The sequence below is a fragment of the Erinaceus europaeus genome, chromosome 2 (genome assembly GCF_950295315.1).
Source record: "Erinaceus europaeus chromosome 2, mEriEur2.1, whole genome shotgun sequence".
NCBI lineage: Eukaryota > Metazoa > Chordata > Mammalia > Eulipotyphla > Erinaceidae > Erinaceus > Erinaceus europaeus.
This window is the reverse complement of record NC_080163.1, coordinates 108,186,564-108,208,411: the sequence shown is the minus strand read 5'-3', so window position 1 is coordinate 108,208,411 and position 21,848 is coordinate 108,186,564. Positions and strand designations below refer to the sequence as shown.

General features: G+C 43.9%; 1 protein-coding gene and 1 non-coding gene across 4 annotated transcripts in view; both read right to left on the bottom strand.

Moving 5' to 3' along the window:
- Window positions 1-21,848, bottom strand: part of PTK2B (protein tyrosine kinase 2 beta) — a 150,845-nt gene that overhangs the window by 107,190 nt on the left and 21,807 nt on the right. The window contains exon 1 of one of the 3 annotated variants that reach the window (XM_060184857.1): window positions 5,453-5,600. The exons of the other annotated variants lie outside the window; for them this stretch is intronic. The gene's annotated coding sequence lies outside the window, so the exon portion shown is untranslated. Of the gene's footprint in view, window positions 1-5,452; window positions 5,601-21,848 lie in introns of those variants that run through there. 3 annotated transcript variants of the gene reach the window in all.
- Window positions 13,453-13,559, bottom strand: LOC132537278 (U6 spliceosomal RNA). The gene has a single exon (XR_009548737.1). It is a non-coding gene; the product is annotated as a U6 spliceosomal RNA (small nuclear RNA).

Below are 21,848 nucleotides of genomic sequence, written 5' to 3'. Positions count from 1 at the left end.
GCCCACTCTGCTCTCCAGCTCTTGGTAGTCAAAGTGTGTGTGTGTGTGTGTGTGTGTGTGTGTGTGTGTGTGTGTGTGTGTACGCACACATGTTTTTAATTTCAGAGAAATCTCACCAAATGGAAGTGTTCCAGACTTCTCTAGAACATTACAGAATTTTCCTTCAGGAAAAAGTTATCAGGGGCTCCCTTAAACTAAGGACTTAAAATATCAGGTGAGCCAGACTTCAGCCTCCTATTTTTCTCTTCCTCCTCCCCCAGCCCTCCTATTGTTTCTTGGGGGTCCCCTTACCACTCCTATTGAAGAGCCCCCACTCCAGCTTTACCCAAAGCCTGTCACACATCTAACCCCACAAGCATAAGCATCTAATGCCCTAGTACTATCAGGGCCGTCTCCCAGCCTCCGTTCTGACACAGAAGTTTCAAACAGGACTTCCTGTCTCCCTGGTTAGGGGCACAGGCCCCACACACTCTGCATGTTAACCTGGCTGACCTGCTTCAGAGCTCGCTCCCAGAAGTTGGAGGTTATTAGGTTATCAGCAAATGATCTGGAAGCCACTACCCTGCTCTGAGCTTGGTTTGGAAGGGTCTGCAGAATTTCTGCTGGGTGCTGGTCTGCTCAGTTGAGAAACATTTGAAAAGGAGTCAGGCAAAGGCTGCTAATATGTAAGGCCATGGGCACCTACATTTGGGAGTTGAGTGCTATCTGAGGGATGGCACTGCTGACAAACTAGGTTGGCATAAAACCTAGAGTGGGCCAGGAGATAACTCACTTGGTGGACTGGATACCTTACTATGGTAAGACCCTAAGGTTGAGCCCCAGTACCACATAAGGGCACCATATATAGCACTGGGGAGCTCCACAGATAGTGGAATGGCGCTTCAGCACCTCTCCTCTCTGAAGACAGGCGGGGAGGGGAGGGGAGAAGAGGGGAGGGGTTGGGCCAGGGAGGGCACTCAGCAGTATCGTGAATGCATGATGTCCTAGGTGTATTCCCTGGCACCACATAAAGAAAAAAATATTTAACTGTAAGCCATTAATCCCCCCAATAAATAAAAAAGAGAAAAAAGAAAATCCACACAAATACAGGAATATAGGAAAGGCAGAACCCTCCCCACCGTCACCCCAGAAAAAAAAGGGCACACTTGCTGACCACCTAGGAGGGTGCCTTAATCTGTTCCACACAACAAACAAGGAAAAACAAGTTCTAAATTCCAGAAATGGATTTCTTACAGTTCTGGAGGTTGCAAGTTCCAGCTCAGGCCACCAGTGTGCTTGGATAGGATGCATGCAGGAAGCTGACATTTCAGAAGAGTCCCACCTACGTGACCTTAGCACCTCCCATGCTGACACCACTACCTTGGGGACAGGCTTCAATGTGGAGATTTGTGGAGAAGACACACTCCAACCACAACAGACAGATTAAGGAGGGGGTGATTTATCCTATGAAAAAATGGACCTAACTGACCTAGGATCACGAAGGCAATAACACCCCGAGATTTTCCTCTGGAGGGCTATATGTCACCCCAAGACTCAACCACCCAGACCAGGATTTGACTCTTTGGGCTTTGCATTTCCTGCCAAGCACAGGAAGCAGACTCTTAGGTCTGTCATTGTTCTGGTTGAAAAGTTAAAACAGAAAGCTGAGATATTGCACCAGAATGTGCAGAACATGCCAGAGTAAGGTGAGGTGAAGGGGTAGCACCAGGGCCCTTGACCAGAAGGCTCATGTTTGTGGGGCAGTAGCTATGGGAAACACACACACACACACACACACACACACACACAACCATAAGGTAGTTAGTTATTGGGAGGTATTGTGTAGAATCCTCAAGATTGCTAAACCTTCACAACCCCTTATCCCACCTCTGAGCCCTTCTTGGGGTTTGGGTTTTTTGTCTTTTTTTTTTTGGCACTAGTTACTAGTAACAAAATTTTAAAATAGCATACACACAGCATAATGTGCCACTAACCAATATTAACTTGATTCTATAAATACAGCCAAGAGGTTGGTGCTATTGTTTCCCCCATTACATGTGGGGAAACTGAAGCAGCAAAAGCAACTCCACTGATGTCACAGAGCTGAAAAATGACAGTTCTTAACCAGCATATCACACCATCTTTCAAAGAAATACATGAGGATTTTGTCTCATTGTGGCTTTGATAGGACCCCATGGCTAAACGGTTTCTGTGCCACAGTCAACAAGTATTGTTAGTGCCTAGGTTGTTATGTCTGTGCTCACTTTCCTGGGGTCTGCTGCCTCTCCTCAGTCCAGGGATGGGAAACAGGCATCCAGATTACAACCAATCTAGCACACACTGAATCTCCACTGCAAGAGGGGAGAGAAGAGAGACTATAGAGGCAAGCAAAGTGAGGTGCTGGAAAGCTGGGCAGAAAGACATGTCTACAAATTAATTAATTCCACAGAGTCCAAGGCAGCAAGGGCTAGGGGAGAGATGCAAATCCACTTCTGTCAGGAGTACTGAGAGGAATGAAAGTGAAAGGAGAGAGGTCCTGGATTGGGAAGGGCAGCTTCTGTCAACTGACAACTTTGTAAACATAGGAAGTGGGCATGGGAAATGGATCAGCAAAACTTTGAATGAATGTGGGCAATACATGCAGAAATTCTGTGATAGGCTTCTAAAGATCCCAAGTATCAAGGTTACTTCTTTCTATCAACATACAAAGTTAGTTCTACCAACAGTAGGTCAATTTCCAAAAAAGATTCAGGGGTAGCAATTTGGTGGCTGATGCATTGATTTAGGTAAGAATAATCAGTCTCACTCAAGGCAGAAAGCAGATTGAGGGATCAAGGGAGATATGGAGGTAAAGTACACAGGAAGTGACAGCCAGTGTCACCTACAAGCTTTATCTGGTCTAACAGAGCACAGTGAGACTATTCCTTAAGCCATAAGGAGAGAAGGGTGGGCTGAAACACTGGGGCTAAAACCAAAGAGTGGACAGAGAAAGTGGGGAGGTTTACCAAGTTTGCTTAGCAATATCTCAAGACTGCAGGGCACACTTTCTTTTGGTCCTTGTGGTCCTGGTGTACTGCCTTCCATGTGAACTTCAGGTCAACATCTGTCTTTTTTAGCTAAAGCTTTGTTGGGGGGGGGGGGTATTTTGTTGTTTTGCCTGGGTCACCTCCAGTTTCACCTCTGTCATGCTGCTTTGCTTCCTGTCTCTCCTGAAACAAGCTCTCATGCTTTATCAGACACACCTTGCATAGTCTGAACTTGCTATGCTCACTGTGACAATTTTTTTTTAAGACTTGTTTTTACTTAAGCAGAGAGAAAAAGATAATGGAGAGAACTGGAGCATCACTATGGCATATGTGGTGCTGGAGCTCTAACCCCAGACCTCTAGAGTGCAAGTTCTGAGCTCTACTCTGGTTTCTGGACACTGATTTTAAGCTACAGGCTTTGCACAAATGGCTACTGATTTGTTTGTTTAGTTCTTTGTTGCTGGAGCCTCACTACTTGGGACTAATATTTTTCAGATAGAGGCAGAGATAGAGAAATAGATATAGAGGGAAAGACATTACAACACACCAAAGGTTCCTCCAGTGTGGTGGAAGCCAGGTTCACATGTGGGTGAGTGCAAGGCAAAGTAGGTGGTGTCATGCATATTCAAGACCCATTCCAGATAGCGTTGTCCAGGTGAGCTATGTTACCACCCCAACCTTACACTTTTTCCTGGTTGTCTTTAGGGTCATGAATATAAGGCGCAGGTCAGCATTCACCTACATCCTGGCCCAGTCTCTGGAGTCTCTGCCCTGCAGCTACTGAGGTGAGAAGGTGGGGCCCTCCATGGTCATCAGGGGCTCTCTTCAAACACCCGGAGGCAAAACCAATAGCCGAGCTCCATCACTTACAAGCAGTGGTGTCACAGACATACTTCCAAACATCCCGAGCCTTGATTTCCTCCTTTGAAACGGGCGCCCATGAAGCAGTTGTTACACAGTCCCTGAGGACTTGCAGCCGGATGCACGGACGCCCAGTTGCACACATGTGCCCCCAGCAGGGCCACTGTGCACATGCGCAGCCGGCCGGGGGTGCACGCAGGCGCGGGAGCCGGCCGGCGGGTTCCCTCTAATCTTAGCCCTGCAGCCTTTTGGGTATTTTCTTACTTCCTCATCTGCAGCATAATCTAGACCCACAGGACTAGAGGGCGGGTGAGATGACCGGTAAGAAGGCTCAGAAACATGTCACAGAAATGCCCAGTGACGGTGCCAATCTGACACGTGGCCTTTCTGGGGCTTACGCCAAGAACTGTCACACCGCCTACACGGCTGCCTTTTTTTGTTTTTCCTGCAGTGACGGTGAATAAACCCAGGGTCTTGAATATGCATGATACCACTGAACTGTCGCCCTCATCCGTTTTTTAAATTCTATATTCTTGGGGATGAGGGTGGGGAGGATAGAGAAGACACTACAGGGGCTAGACGCTGGCGCACCTGGTTAACCACACACATTACAGTATGCAAGGACCCAGTTTCAAATCCCTGGTCTCACCTGCAGGGGGAAAGCTTCATGAGTGGTGAAGCAGGGCTGCAGGTGTCTGTCTTTCTGTCTCTCTCCTTCTCTATCTCCCCCACTCCTCTCAATTTCTCTCTGTCTCTATACAATAATACAAATAAAAATATTAAAGAGAGAGAGACTAGGGGCCAGGTGGTGGCGCACCTGGCTGAGTGTTCAACCAGTGCTCAAAGACGCAGGTTTGAGCCTCCGGTCCCTATCTGCAGGGGGAACGCTCAATGAGTGGTGAAGCAGTGCTGCAGGTGTCTCTGTCTCTTTCCCTATAACCCTCTCCCCTCTCAATTTCTGGCTATCTCTAACCAATAAATAAATAAAGATAATAAAAAAATTAAAAAGAGAGAGACTATAGCACTAGTGACATGACAGCGCTTGGTGAGCCTCCTTTCTTCCTGCCTATTCTTGTGTGTCCCATGGGAGAGGTTCTGTCTGCAAAGACTCCCTTCCTGGAAGGTGCATCTCAGAGCTGGGCATTACCCTGCTGGGCACAGGGATACTGCTTCCAAGGAGTGCCTGGAGATGAGACCAGATGGTCCCCCAGGAAGCTTTAGTATGGGAGAGAAGGTGAGAAAAAGAATAGGGAAGTTCTAAGGATGGTGGCCTTGGGAGCGGGAGTGGAGGTTTACCAAAGATGGGGGGGAGGGGCAGGGCTGGAGATAGTGACCAATGCGCAGAAAAGAGGCTGAAACGAAATACATGAGGCCCCTGCTTCTCTCAGAAAACACTTCTTGAAGTCACAGAAAGTCACAGATGCCACATTCACCCCAATAATAACCCTCTCCTAGGCTGCTGCTGTTACAGGCACAAGGGTCCCCCTTTCATCCCTTTTCCATTGGACTACACTAGTCACAGGAGAGGAGGAAAGGGCAAAAGGAGGCTCTGAAATTCTGGGTCTCCCCGTGCAAGGAAATGATACATACCTGCCGGGCGGAGGCAGTGGCTGGGTGAGTCAGGCCCAGGAAGTGGAAAGAGGAGAACAGGTTGGCCCAGCAGAGGGTGGGACCACAGGGAGGGGAGTAGAGGCTCCAGGTACAGAGTTACTGCAGGCTCTACCTTTTCAAATCCAGTCTGCATGCCTGCAGGGCTACTAACTGCACAGCAAAATGGGAGGAGGCTCAGAGCCAGATCTGGAACAGACCTACCAGGAACTGGTCAGCAACCTGTGTCCATAAAAGGAAGTTCCTGGAGAAAACCTGGTACCTCCCTCCTTCTCACCACCCAGACTTGCCAGATCTACAAACTCCAAACTGATGACATACTCAACTCTCATCTTCTAACACTGAGATTGTCTTTTCATGGCACAAACTGGACCAAGCTAGGGGCAAAGAAGGAATAGAGTATGAGAAATATTCCTGAAGGACTATGTTAGACTCATTGGGGCAGGGCTGTCAAAGCAGTTCACAATGATAGCACACTGCTTTGCCACATGTGTGATCCATGTTTGAGCCCTGCCCATTGAATTGAAGGAAGCTTTGTTGTTTTTTTCTCTATTTCTCCTCTGTCTCCATCTTAAAAAGAATAAGAAGAGGAAGAAGGGGGAAAAGAGGAGGAATCATTGGGGTGATCAGGGATAGGAAGTGAGTAGTTTAATAAGGAGTGGGAAGATTTCTTAAAACCCAGTGAACCCCAGTACAGGTACTGCCACTCATTGCAAAAACTAGAATTATAGGGCAGTGGTAGGGTTCTCAGCAGCACCCCATCTTCCCTGGGAAAGTCATCCTGAATGACAACTCTGACAGTCTCCCAATTCTACTGAATTTCTCCCTCCCCATTCCTGTGCACCCTTTACCTGGGGGGAGGGGGGAATTAGGAGGTGAGAGGATAAGACCTGGGATCAGGCCTTTCCTAGCCTCCCTACCTTTGGCTCTCTCTTCTCTAAAGAGCCAATCCCACCACACCCTTCTCTTCATCACCTCCTTGGCTATTCAAATGACCAAACAATTCTGTTTTAAAGAATAATTAAAAGAACTCTTTCTGGGATGGGAAAACAGCATCATGATTGTATAAAAGACCTTCATGCCTGAGGTTTCAGGGTCCCAGGTTTCACATCCTTTTTTTGTTGTTAAGTTTACATCATGATTGACCCCCTTTGAGGAATAGTTCACAGAATTTTAGGACATGCCAGAGGAAATTCTGTTCCTCCACCACACCTGCAGGCTTTGATTACTTCAGGTTCCTGCCTTCAGCCCAAACCAGGCTCACTAGCCCAACCTGTAGGCTGTCCCCTGACCTTCATGATACCTAGCTTCTTTCTTGATGAAATCAGGTCCCACTTAGAACATCACTTCCTTAGCTCCTGATGGAGTTGGAGACCTGCATATTCCTTTGGCCATTTGATTTAAGTCTGTCTCCCTCTCTGGATGCTAAGTTCTGGGTATGCAGAGTGAATGGAGTCAATTTACTTAGACTGGTAGCCCTAGAACTAGTTGACTCAGTGAATGACATTTGCTGACAATAAATGATGTCAAGTTTCTACCACTGTAGGAACATGAGATCATATGATGTATGGTCGGTGGGAGAGTGAGCTAATGGTTACAGGGCCTGTCCCACTCTAAAGGCAAAGAGATACTGGATAAAAGGTAGTCAAAAAGAAGTCTTTAATGCACCTAAGCTGGAAAGAGGAAATTTACAGGTTTCAGAGATAGAGGAAAGACACATTTAGAACAGTGAGTAGGAGTCAAGCTGTGGAGACCCCATCAGCTGGGGCTAGAGGTGAATGTTATACAGGTTAGTGTCATCAACCCTCAGATCACTTTAAGGTCAGGACTGAGCACAGAGCTAGACAGAGGCCCTGACTGTGACACAAACATGAGAAACACTGCTCATGGCAGTGAGGAGGTGAGGAAGCTTGGACTCTGCCTGAGGCCCAGTTAAAATAAAAACAAAGAGGGGCCTGGGATGACTCACTGGGTGTATTGTTAGTACAAACCCTAGCACCACATGGGATCAGTGAAGACAGTGCCAAGGGACGCCATGGATGGAATAGAGCCATTCTAATAAGGTGTTTCCCCCCTACCTCTCTCTCTTTCAGGGGAAAAAAAAAAACAGACACAGTAGGTCAATCCTAGGCATAAATAAATAAATAAATAGAAAGCAATGAGAAATCAAAGACTGTGGGAACCCTAATCCAGGCAAATACAAGCAAGACAAGGGGTGGTGAAACAGCTCAGTTGGATAGTGTGCTGCTATCCCATGTGTGCAACCTAGATTTGAGCCCAGCCACCACCACACTGAAGGAAACTTCAGTGCTATGATCTCAATCTCTCTCTCTCTCTCTCTCTCTCTGACAGCTCTCTGTCTCTATCTAAAAAGATTTAAATTAAATTAAATTAAATAAAGACGTATCCAAAAGTAGTGACAAGTAATTCAGACAGAAAGAAAAGGAATAGTCTGTAGGACAGTTCTACAATCAAAAATACATGGAAGTGGGGCTGAGCAGAAGCACAAGGACCTGTACAAGGATCCAGGTTCGAGCCCCCAGCTCCCCACCTGCATGGGGGGGACACTTCAGGCGTCTATCTTTCTCTCTCCCTCTCTACCTTCCCCTCCTCTCTCAATTACTCTTTGTCCTATCAAAAAAAAAAAAAAAAAAAAAAAGGACACCGGGAGCAGTGGGTTCACAGTGCTGGCATAGAGCCCCAGCAATAACCCTGGAGGCAAAAAAAAAAAAATACACGGGAGCCCCTCCCCACTCTATTCACAGACAATTAAAAATCACAAACCATACAAGCAAATAATAACCAATCATGAAAAGGATTGGTAGATGCAAATTATAGATCAGAAAAATCATATAGTTAATATAATTTAATTATGGTAGTTAATAAAATAATTGAGGACTATAAAAATATATTTGCCATATTTAAATAGTTTAGGGGAAATATATAGAGGTACAACGTAATATTCATTATAGTTAAATTGGGGTGGGGTTTTGAAAAGTTGGTAATACTTGATCAGAGAAGAAAGACTGTGTGCCATAAAATCTTTCCATTTCGGGAAGGAGGACAGTAATATTTACTTACTTACTTATTTATTTATATATATTGCCATCAGGATTATTGCCGTGGCTTAGTGCTGGCACTATGAATCCACCAAGCCTGGTGGCCATTTTCTTTCCTTCCTTCCTCCCTCCCTTCCATCCTTCCTTCCTTCTTTCCTATTTTATTTGAAAGGACAGAGAGAAATTTATAGGAATGGATAAGTTAGAGAGGGAGAGAGAAAGACACCTACAGGAAGCCGGGCAGTAGTGCACATAGTATGAAGCACAATGACCCACACAAGGATCCCAGTTCCAGCTCCTGGCTCCCCACTTGCAGGATCATCACTTCACAAGCTGTGAGGCAGGTCTGCAGGTGTCAATCTTTCTCCCCTCCCCCTTTTCTTATTTCTTGTCTCCAGGGTTCCAATGCCAGCACTGCAAATCCACTGCTCCAATGACCTTTTTTTATTTTTTTTGGATAGGACACAGAGAAATTGAGAGGGGAGGGGAAGATAGGGAGAAAGATAGACACCTGCAGACCTGCTTCACCACTTACGAAGAGAGAAGAAAACTAGGTTCTCACAATGTGTGTTCATGAATGTACAGCAAACAACCTTTTGATAAATTGGAATTGGGAAATGATGCCCCTTATCTTAAGCTGAGGAAAAGAATAGGCAGGGGGTGGTCCAATGCTTAGGGCATCTGAGAGGGAGGGAATTTTCTGTTCTCCTCTGCTGTCAGTATTTATGTCACTTCCCTATCCTAGCTCTCCATGTATAGTGATCTAGAGGTGCTAGCAGGACCATTAGGCATTGGAACATCAATTGGCATGGCCCTGGAACAACTTAGGTGTGTATATTGGGGGCTCTGGAGACAAAAGTCTCATCAAGCAGGAATTCTTCTCTGTCCATAGCCATTTTTCAACATTTTATTTTGAAATAATTATAAGTCCACAGGAAGTTGCAAAAAAATAGTACACAGATGCCTTAGCCCATCTTCCCCGAATGATGAAATCTTGCAGTGTAATGCCAGCATCAGGAGACTGACACTGGTATTATACAATGACAAGACACCAGACAATTCCATTTCTACCACTATTGACATGCATTGTGGGGTGTGTGTGTGTGTGTGTGTGTAGTTCTATGTGTATCCATATAGTTCAATGCAGTCTTAGCCCACTACCTCTACAATCAGCATACAGGGCCATTCTATCACTATGAAAGATCTCCTATTATAGTCCCACTCATAGCCCACCTCTGTAACTACTAGTTTCTTCTCCATCTCTGTATTTTTGTCTTTTCAAGAATGTTACAGAGGAGAAGGAACATAAGAGATGTTCACCCAATAGACCACACACTTTTCAGAGAACAGCTTAAGTTGACAAAAATCTCCCAGGTCAGACTGGCCTATACTCTCTTTAATCCTGTAATACCCTGAATCCCATTTGTACCTTGCCTCTGTGCCCAGAGGCCTGACCCCAGTGAGCAGTGGATGAATCAGTAACTTGAGAGCAAAACTGTCATCATGATCATTTTCTAACACCAAACTTCCCATCTGTTGTTATGACACATTCTGGAAAGTTGTATTGTAAAAGGAGGAGGTTGTCACCACATGAACCATGTTCTCTTATTTAAAGAAGGATGTAGCTGTAAAGTAGATCAGGACACTGGTCAAGCTTTCAGTTCACTCCAGAGTTTTGTCATTGTAGATAGTGCTATCATGAACATCTCAATACCTAGTACATTTCTCTATGTCTGATTGTTGCATGGGGAGAAAACCCTTGAAGTAGAATGAGTGACTCAGAAGGCACAACATTTCACACATTTCTCTTTTTCTTTCATTCTTTCTTTCTTCCTTTCTTTCTTGCTTGCTTGCTTTTCCTGGTAGAGCCAGAGAATGGAGAGGGGAGAGATAGATAGATAGATAGATAGATAGATAGATAGATAGACAGACAGATAGAGGTCTAGAAGATGGCACAGTGGATAAAGCATGGGGTCCTGAGTTCAGTCCCTAGCAGCACATGTACCAGAGTGATGTCTGGTTCTTTTTCTCTCTCCTCCTATCTTTCTCATTAATATATAAATAAAATATTTTCAAAAAGAGAGCTAACACAGCACTGAAGCTTCCTTCAATATGGTAGGGACCAGGCTCAAACCTGGGTAGTACACATGGCAAATCTGCACACTATTCAAGTCAGCTATTTTGACAGTCCTATACATTTCGTAGTATAGGTTACCAGCTTGCTTTTTTCAGATAGGCAGTTACATTAGTTTCCTTTTGTTGCTGTAACTAATGACCACAGACTTGGTCGCTTAAAATGAGACACTTATAGCTTGGGAGGTCAGAAGTCCAAAGTGCCAGCTATACTGCATTCCTTCTAGAAGCTTTGAAGGAAAAATTCTTCTATTTTCAAGCTTTTGGAAACTGCTTGCAAGGGCTAGGAGACAGTTAATCAAGTAGAGCATGGCTTACCATGTGGAATGTGCAGGGTTCAAGCCCCACAGAAGACACCACAGAAGAACACACTGAGGGAGTTTCATGGTTGACAGATTGTTGCTGTGGTGTCTATCCTCTCTATCTCACACTCCTTGCTCAAACAAGCAAATAAACAATCAAAAAAGGAAATTGGATCAGGAAAAACATTTGGAGTTATCATGTAGATACTGTTATCCAGCTTCAGGCTAGCTATCAAACTCAAGCATAACTATCAGAATTGTGTGGCCCCAGGAACATGCCTAAAATGGACTTTCTAGCTTTCTTCTACCCTAAGATCCCTAAACTCATCTGCTCTATTCCTACTTTTTGGTGCCTATTCATTAACTATTTTGTCTCAATTTATATCCTGATACCTTCCAGACACCAAGTTGCAGATGCTACCATGATTCCATCCTGACTACTCTGGGCAGACAACCTCACCAATGTGTGCTGGAACCTCACCTCTCCTGAGTTCTGGCCCACTGGGGAAAAGATAGAAGCAGACTGAGGGTATGGATTGACCTGCCAACATCCACATCCAGCAGAAAAGCAATTACAGAAGCCAGAACTCTCACCTTCTGCTCCCCAAAAACAATCTTGATCCATACTCCCAGCCGGGGAGAATTAGTAAAAGGAAGTGGCTGAGAGTGCTTTGAACTCCAGCTTCATCAGCACCCAGAGAGAGAGGAGGAAAAGGAAAGGGACATGTGGAGGTAGTAATGTCATGAATGGCTTGGAGGGGAAGAGAGGATTGGATCAGGAAGAAAAATGGGGCAATTATGTATAAATGTAGACAGCTGTAGAGATGATGGCTGGCTCATGTGGTGGCTTGCAGTGGGTGACTGAAGATTCAGAACCCTGGTGGTGGGAATGGACTGGATTTATACCCCTGCTGACAAGTAATTTTGTAAATCAATATCAAATCACTTATAAAATAAAATAAAATAAAATAAAAAGTATCAAATAGGCACAAGGCCCTGGGTTCAATACTGGCACCAAAAAAATAGAAGAAGAAGAGAAGGAGGAGGAGGAAAGAAAAAAGGAAAGAAAGTAAATGGAAAGACACTGCTCATAGGGAGTCCGGCTGTAGCGCAGCGGGTTAAGCGCAGGTGGCAAAAAGTACAAGGACCGGCATAAGGATCCCGGTTCAAACCCCGGCTCCCCACCTGCAGGGGAGTCGCTTCACAGGCGGTGAAGCAGGTCTGCAGGTGTCTATCTTTCTCTCCTCCTCTCTGTCTTCCCCTCCTCTCTCCATTTCTCTCTGTCCTATCCAACAACGACAACAACAATAATTACAACAATAAAACAACAAGGGCAACAAAAGGGAATAAATAAAATTTTTTTAAAAAGACACTGCTCATAAACATGGTCATCTCTGAGGGTCATTAGTAAGTGCCTACCAGCAAGCATTAAAACATTAAGACTCCCTGTGAACAAGTGCAAGGTCGGTAAGGTCTGCAGAGCTACAGGGAGAATAAAATTAGACAATTACTCAGATTATCATGCTCTCTGAAGATGGCTTTCAGTTTTAGATATAAGCAGTTCAATACAAATGTTATCTTTGGGACCAGAGGGGAAACTCACTGAATAGAATCCATACCTTGCCATGCATACAACCCAGGGTCCAGTCTAGCAACTACGCAGGAGTACCATGGCCCCAGGGCAAGCTCTGGTGCTGTGGTCTCTCTCTCTCTCTCTCTCTCTCTCTCTGAAGAAATGTAATTGTGCATGCATGGACACTAACTCCATAAGATAAAACAAAAAATAGAGAAAAGAAAAAAATTATCGGTCACTAATGTTGACATTGTGTTCAAACCTACAGGTCAGCCAGCAGGACCAAGAATGAAGTTCAGTTCTCTCTGACTTATAATAGCTGTTGTCAGGAAGCACAGACACAATTTATTGACATGTAATTCATGGCTTTAACTGTACCTTCTGCAAAACTTTATTTAGTTCTTAACCATAATGTAATTATACTTTGTTGATTCTTAAGTACTTTATTTTAAAAATATTTTATTTATTTACTAATGAGAAAAATAGGAGGAAAGAAAGAACCAGACATCACTCTGGTACATGTGTTCCCAGGGATTGAACTCAAGACCTCATGCTTGAGAGTCTAATGCTTTATCCTCTGCACCACTTCCCAGACTACCCTACATACTTTAGATGACAGTGTTTCCCTCTATTTCCCAAGCTTAGTGCTCTTTCCAATACTCACACATACCTGGTGATCATCCTTAACATCAAGCTGCCTGTCCAAAGCTTACAGATGCAGTGTTTTGGGGATCACATTACTTTATCTGATGGCAAGGCTACCATATTCCCCTTCTTCAGAGAATTTCACATCTGTGTTTAGGAGAACTGTGTCTCTTCCCTTGTTCATTGGATTGGAGGCTGCTCTTCATGGAGACCATCTCTTCTACCCCTTACCCCCTGGTCTGGATGATGGGGTGGAAAATTTTTTTTTTAATATTGAACACTTCATGAATTTGCATGTCATTCTTGTGCAGGGGGCATGTTAATCTGCTCTGTATCATTCCACTTTTAGCATATATGCTGCCAAAGTGAGGACAGGATGGGACTCTTTACTCAAACCTGGGTATATGTGGTGCCCCATCCTCCTGTCCCCTGGAGGATTACCCAACAATGGCACATGACTTTAGCTAAACCAGTCAGAACCTTTCCTGAGCATTTAACAACAACAAAAGTATTTAAACTTTATGCTACAGGATGGAATGAACCTAGAGCATCACACATGCACAATACTAATAAACAGCCTCCCTAGTCCCATTTCCTATTCTTTAGTTAATTGACTTACTTATTAACTTATTTTTGTTATCACTACAGCTTCACTGCTCCAGTCTTACTTTATCAGCTAGAAAGAGAGACACAGAAAGAGGGAAAAATCATTACCATACTTAAACTTCCTCCAGCGTTTGGGGGGAGCTGGGCTCAAACTTGGGTTGTGTGAGTGACAAAGCAGATGCACTATCGAGGTGAGCTATTTTTCTGGCACTTTTCTTTGTTTTTCTTGAGAGAAGAAAGAGAAATAGATAGAGAAAGGGGAGAGGCCAGGCAGTGGTGCACACATATTACAGTCTGCAAGGACCCAGGTTCAAAGCCCCTGGGTCCTACAGGGGGAAAGCTTCACGAATGGTGAAGCAGGGCTGCAGGTGTCTTTCTGTCTCTCTCACTCTCTATCTTCCCCTCCCCTCTCAATTTCTCTCTGTCTCTATCTAATATAAAAATATTAGAAAAGAGAGAGAGAGAGAGAGAAAGGGGAAAGAGTGGTCCAGTAGATGGTGCATTGAACTAACTCTCAAGCATGAGGTCCTGAGTTCAATCCCTGGCAGCATATATACCAGAGTGGTGTCTAGTTCTTTCTCTCTCTTCCTATCTTTCTCATTAATAAAAGTAAAAATCTTTCAGAGAGAGAGAGAAAGGGGGGAAATGTCACAACACTGTTTCACCAAGGATGAAGCTCCTTGTGGTGGTATTCAAAGTATTGTCATGTGGACCAGGGCTTGAAATCTGGACCTCAAAAACAGCAAGGTATACATTCTAACAGATGAGCTCTTCCCCAGCATTTAAAAGATTTACTAATCTAAGCAGGAGAGATATCCAAGTGGTTATACAGAGACACTCCTACCTGAGGCATCAAATCCCACGTTCAGTACCCTTAACCACAATATACCAGAGCTGAGCAGTACACTGATAAAATAATAATAACAAAATAAAATAAAATAAAGTAAGAAAGCCTTATTGATTTATTTTATAAGCGAGAGAGCACAGAAACACTCTGGTACATGTGGTACCAGAGATCAGGCCTGGTGCTCACAAATGCAATTTCTGTATTGTACTACTGAGCCACCTTGCCAGCTACCCTCCGTGGCAGTGTATAAGCTTTAGCTTAGGGAAAGAAGCTTCTCTCTCTCTTTTTTAAAAATTGTATTCTTTTAGAAAGAGAGAGAAAGACCAGAATACTGCTTAGCTCTAACTTATGGTGGTGCTGGGACTGAACCTGCAGCATGAAAATCATTTGCATAATCATTATGCTGCCTCCTCTGGCCTAGAGATTTTCACTAATAGGCTGTGGGCCAAAGCTTGGGCATCATGAGCAGTGGGATCAAATCTGGGACCTCCTACACACAAATGCAGCACCCACCCAACCAGTTGAGCTGTTTCTACAGCTGCATTTTCCTGCTATAGAAAATACTGCCCCCTTCCTAATAAAGAAAAAAAAAATACTGAGACATGTTGCCATTACCTGGTGTTTCATTCCAAACAAACAAAAGCTCCCATGTCGTCTGACTCTTTCAGCCCAAACAAGTTCACAAGTGTGGGCTGGCCCCAAGGACCCATCCCTTCCACACAGAGCCCTGCAGGTTCCTGCTCTGACAAGCATTCAAGAGAAGAGAGGTGGTTGGGAGGGTTTTCCTGTCTTTTGTTTTCATGGTTCATAGGAACACATCTTGACCTTGACTTGGCCTTCTGGGTAGTATGCCTATGCTGGAGACTACAAATCCAACAGATGAGTAGGTGGGTAAAAAAAAAAAAAAAAAATTCATATATATATATATCATGCTAGCATCTTGCCAAGACGTGAGTACAACATATATATATATATATAATGGGGTGGTGGACAGACAAATGGGTGGGTGCCTTAGAAATAAGGAAATGCAGAGTTCTGAAGAGCAGAGGGAGGGGCTTGGTCAGCTTGGGAAAGAGGTGGAGGAGCTGAATTGAGGGGACCCAGAGCATTCCCCCTGAGTCATGCAGACCGGCAAACAGAGAGCTGCTGTCAGCTCCCTGCCCAGGAAAGTGGAGCCCAAACAGCAGACTGAGTCATATTTATTGAAGAGACCATGGGAACAAAAGCTGCAGACAGGAGCCTATGTGGGGGCAGGCATTCACATTGCTTTTACCACCCCCATTAGTAGCAATTCTCTCCCCTCAAGTGGATGGGCTACGTGGGATGTCGGTTAAGAGAAATCAAACACAGCTTCCATTTGCACATTATCCTCCAGCTCCTGGTTTTAACCCTGTAAAAGCAGATGTAGAATTTGTTGTTTTTGTGTTTTATTTTGGGGGTAAAAATTGATGCTGGGAATCCAACTCAAGGCCTCATAGCACTGATCTTCTTCATGAGTCCTCTGGTGGTGCTAGAGATTGAATTTAGGGCCTCATACTTGAAAGATATTCTGGCACTGAGCTCCATCCCAGGCCAGCCAGGTGTTTTTTTGAGATAGAAATGGATACTTTACTTTTAACATTCCCCACAAAGTAAGTCTATGTTTTATCCAGAAGAACATGCTCATAAAATTATCTTGGAACTTGTCAAATAGTGAACATTTGAAGTCAAGGTTTAGATGGTGAAGTTTAATTGTTGGCACAATTACATTGTGAATAGTCTTTCTGGAAATCCAGCCCTAGCCTCAGAGAGAACCTCCACCTTGGGACAAGCAAAGGTAGGAAAGTCAAGAGATTTAGGGTTGCAACTAGGGCAATAAATAATCCAACTGATAAGAATGTCAGACTTTCTTGCTTGAATTTTCCTGTTTGATCCTTGGCACGCTGCTTTTACCAAAGTGGTGCTATTATTTATCTCTCTCACCAATGTGAAGCTTTCTGTTTTTTGTTTTTTTTTTTTGCCTCCAAGGTTATTGCTGCCAGCTTGGTGTCTGTACTACAGATCCACTGCTCCTGGAATATTTTCCCTTTTGTTTATCATTGTTGTGGTTATTGTTGTTGTTGTTATTGCTGTGGTTGTTGTTGGATAGGACAGAGAGAAATCTGAAAAAAGAAAGGAGGGGAAGACAGAGAGGGGGAGAGAAAGATAGACACCTGCAGATGTGCTTCATTGCCCTTGTAGCAACACCCCCTCCCCCACTGCAGGTGGGGAACTGGGGGTTCAAACCGGAATCCTTATGATTGTCCTTGCACTTCACACCATGTGCACTTAACCCACTGTTACTGCCGAACCCCCAGCTTTCTGTCTTATATGTAATAAATAAAATAAATCTTTAATCCCCCCCCAGAGAAAAAGATTTGGGGTCTAGTCAAGCAAGCTTTTCTTCAACACAGCTAATGGGGTCTTTGGCAAGTCACTATTTCCATTTTTATCTTATTATTATTATTATTTGAAAAGCCAAAAAAGCAACAGAGAAAAGTATTAACACTAACATTTTCAATATCACAAATTAATCACTGCTAATGTGTTGGAGGCTATTTTCTCATTTGCAAATAAGAGGACTGGTCTGGGTAACTGCCAAGGCCCCTTTTGTGCTTAGGATTCTCTGGTTCTATGACTAACTCTTCTCTGGATCTGTCATAACACAGAACAAATCTGTCTCTTTACTACTCTCCCCCCCCCAAACACTACCTGTATATTTTAAAAAGTTAGCAGTAATGTGGTTAGCCATCGACATTTGTGTTAGATCTGATTCCTGAAACTTTATGATTATACAGGCATTCCCAACTATTTTTATTTATTTATTTTTGAATAGAGACATAAAGAAATTGAGAGGGGAGAGGGAGATAGAGAGGGAAAGAGACAGCGAGATACCTTCAACTATGTTTTGCTACTCATAAAGCTTTCCCCCTGCAGCAACAAATGCTGGAGAGGATGTGGGGACAAACGAACTCTTCTGGACTGCTGGTGGGAATGTAAATTGGTCCAATCTCTGTGGAGAGCAGTCTGGAGAACTCTTACAAGGCTAGACATGGACCTTCCATAGCACCCAGTAATTCCTCTCCTAGGGATATACTCCCAGGACTCCATAACATGCAACCAAAAAGATAGGTGTACGCCTATGTTCATAGCAGCACAATTCGTAATAGCTAAAACCTGGAAGCAACCCAGGTGCCCAACAACAGATGAGTGGCTGAGAAAGCTGTGGTATATATACACAATGGAATACTAAGCGGCTATTAAGAACAATGAACCCACTTTCTCTGACCCATCTTGGATGGAGCTAGAAGGAATTATGTTAAGTCAACTAAGTCAGAAAGATAAAGACAAGTATGGGATGATCCCATTCATAAACAGAAGTTGAGAAAGAAGAACAGAGAGGGAAACTCAAAGCAGGATTTGACTGAATTTGGAGTAGGGCACCAAAGTGAAAACCCTGGGTTAAGGGAGAGGGTGTATGTTCATCTTCATGGGGTGGGCGGGGGTGGGGTGTTTGGGACACAGTCTTTTAGTGGTGGGAATGGTGTTTATGCGCACTCCTATTAATCTGTAGTCATATAAATCACTATTTAATTAATATGAGAGGGGAAAATTGTATGTCTCAAATTTTTAATGCACAGACCTTAGGCTGAGTCTTTGATATGCTGACTCTCTTAAAAGCCTAGACCAGGGAGAACAGAAGCAACCGGTGGCACAGCTATATACAAATAATATCTAAGGACATATATTATGGTGATGTTAGGTATTATACAGCAAATTCTAACAAAGGGATTTTTCAAAGTTAACCCAATTGCCAAATAATGTGATTATAGCAATAACTATCTATTGTCTTCTTAAACCCTAAGACAGCAGGAACCTCCCGTTTCCACTATAGAGCCTATATTTTCCCCAAGTCCTGGGACCTCTAGAGTGGGGCTCACTTTCCTGCATGCTTCTCTCAATTCATACCAAATGATATTGCATCTGCTGATCCCAACCTAATCAACGCAACGAGTACCATCTCGGCATGCTTCACTTCAGACTGTGTCCATAAATATCAGGCATGGAATGTCAACCCTTCAGCTTCATTACTCATGTGAGTGAGACCTTTCCTTTCATAGGATTCTCTAATTCCATTCCAGGTGGTTCACTTCCTAACAAAGTCTCAAAACCTAGATATAGACTAGGTCCCATGAGATAGGGCATGTGTCCACATGTATCCATAAGTTAGGGCAAAATATATACCTGAAAGCAAAAGTACACAATAGTCTATAGTGAGTCAGTATGAAGTTCATAATGAAATAGTGTCTACTTAGACTTAGATACCCTTCTCACCTATTTCCTATTATACTTCCCTCACTCGCTCCCAAGCTATCCTTATCAAAGCAAGGACTGCAAAAGCTGAATAAGGGCAAGAGACTGACATACTTTAACAATGACTCTTTAGTCACTATCAGGCCACCCCATCAGCTGGGCCCCTATTCAGGGAGTCCTGAGATTCCCAAACAGACATGATGGGCCTAGACCTCAAATAAATCCCTCTCTCCATTGTTACCAGTCATCTCTATCAGGAACAACAAAACAGAACCCTTTGTGGATCCCCATAGGACCTTGCCCTCAACTTGGATCAACAATGGTAAAGAATGTTCCATCCTCTGAAGGGAGGCTGGACAACATACTCTATGCTACACCTGAGGAAGATGGGTCCTGATATTGGGCAGCTTGGAATGTTCCTACTGATGACCACAGAATGTGAGGTCAGATCTACAGGGATTCAGAGGTCATATAGACTCCTAAGCTGAATATGCGCCCCAGATCAGATCAAATCGATGGGGTTTACACCTTTCCCATATTTGGGAGCTACTCTCTTCCCAGATGCAGCTTTCTGGTCCTTTTTCTAGCCATGACATCATCTCCCCAGACAATAAATAGGATCCACCTGCATATCAGATGTCGGGCTCGGGGGGAAAAAAAAAACTAGTATAACCACAGGCCCTTTGGAATATAACTAAAATATGCCTACTAGCTATCTACAGAATGGAGACCTCCCTCCCCCCCAACTCTTCATCTGTACTACTCCAGCCTTTAGGTTCATGATTAGTCAACAACTTGCTTGGCTTTATATGTTAACTCTCTTTTCAGTCACCAGGTTCCAGAAGCTAGCATGATGCCAACCAGACTTCCCTGGACAGAAAACCCCGCCAATATGTCCTGGAGCTCCAATTCCCCAGAACCCCGCCCCACTAGGGAAAGAGAGAGGCAGGCTGCGAGTATGGATTGACCTGTCAATCAATGCCCAGGTTCAGCGGGGAAGCAATTACAGAAGCCGGACCTTCCACCTTCTGTATCCCACAATGACCTTGGGTCCATACTCCCAAAGGGCTAAAAAATAGGAAAACTATCAAGGGAGGGGATGGGATATGGAGTTCTGGTGGTGGGAATTGTGTAGAGTTGTACCCCTCTCTTATCCTGTGGTTTTGTCAATGTTTCCTTTTTTTAAGTTTTTTTAAAAAAATTATTATCTTTATTTATTGGATAGAGACAGTAAAAAATCGAGAGGGTAGGGGAAATAGAGAGGGAGAGAGAAAGAGAGACACCTGCAGCCCTGCTTCACCATTTGCAAATCTTTCCTTCTGCGGGTGGGGACTGAGGGCTCAAACCCCGGTCCTTGTGCACTGTAACATGTGCGCTCAACAAGGTGTGCCACCACCCGGTACCCAATGTTTCCTTTTTATAAATAAAAAAATTAAAAAAAAAACAAACCTGGATGAAAACTAAAAAAAAAAGCTTTCCCCCTGCAAGTGGGGACCAGGGGTTTGAACCTGGATCTTTGCACACTGTAATATATTCACTTAGCCAGATATGCCACCACCTGGCCCCCATTCCCAACTTTTTAATAGGAGACTATATTTCACATTTTATTATCATCACCACCACTACCACCCATTATCATTTGCAGTACTGAGGTCATGCATGCACAGATCTGCTACTCCCAGACTGAATTTTACATTTATTTTATTTCAGATTAAAAAGAAAAAAGAAAAAAAAATAGAGAGAGAGAGAGAGAGGAAGGACCATTAGCATAGCTCCACCACCTTGGAACTTCCTCCAGTACTGTCTGTGATGCTTCTCTGTGGTGCTGGGACTTGAATCCAGGTCCTCACACATAGTAAGATGTGTACTCTGGGGCCAGGTGGTGACACACCTGGTTGAGTGCACATGTTACAATGTGCAAAGACCTGGGTTCAAGCCCCCCAGTCCCCACCTGCAGGGGAAAGCTTCACAAGTGGTGAAGCAGTGCTACAGGTATCTGTCTCTCTTCCTCTCTAACTTCCCCTTCCCTCTAAATTTCTGACTGTCTCTATCCAATAAATAAAGATAATAATAAAAACATTTTTCAAAAGATGTATACTCTATGGAATGAGCTGTCTCCTGGTCCCCAGGAGGTTCTATTTACCCTTCAATGGAAATTATAGGATTGGAGAACATGTAGCCATCAAGTCCTTGAGCAAAGTTGTACCACTCTCTCTCCAAAGAGCTTGAAAATCTCAGCAAAGCCAGAGCTTTGAGCACTGCCAGCCTCCTTATTATCTTGCCAGTGGGATCTCCTCTTAAAAAGACCCTTTCTTGGAGCCCAAAAAGAAGAGTCACTGCAGAGATGTGAATGTCTCTGGAGTGCTGGTTCATCTTTGGTCAAAGTCCCAAACTTCAAGAACCCAATAACATTCACATTCTTTTTTGCTGATTATTCTTTCATTGGACTTGCTCTAAATCACTGATGTTACATACTTGAACACCTCTGGCTTCCATATCCTTTCATTGCATAATTAGTTATTTACAGGTCCTTACTAAACCTGCAAGCACTGTGGAAGTATCCATGACACACACATCAGACACCTACACCAGAATTGCTTTCCTGGGATCTCTATCATGATGCCTTAGGCATTTTCTGACTCATTTGTTTTCCCTATTGAAAGTACAGAGCTATATACATTCCTATGTCAGAACAGAACTAGAAGAAGCTTCAAGAACATTCCTGTGCTGAGGTTTTTGATAAGTGATAGTAACCTATCACCTTAGTCATGGAATCCCAGGGATTAGGAAATGGAAATATAAAGCAACCTGATATATGTGTGTGTGTGTGTGTGTGTGTGTGTGTGTGTGTGTGTGTGTGTGTGTGTGTGTGTGTGT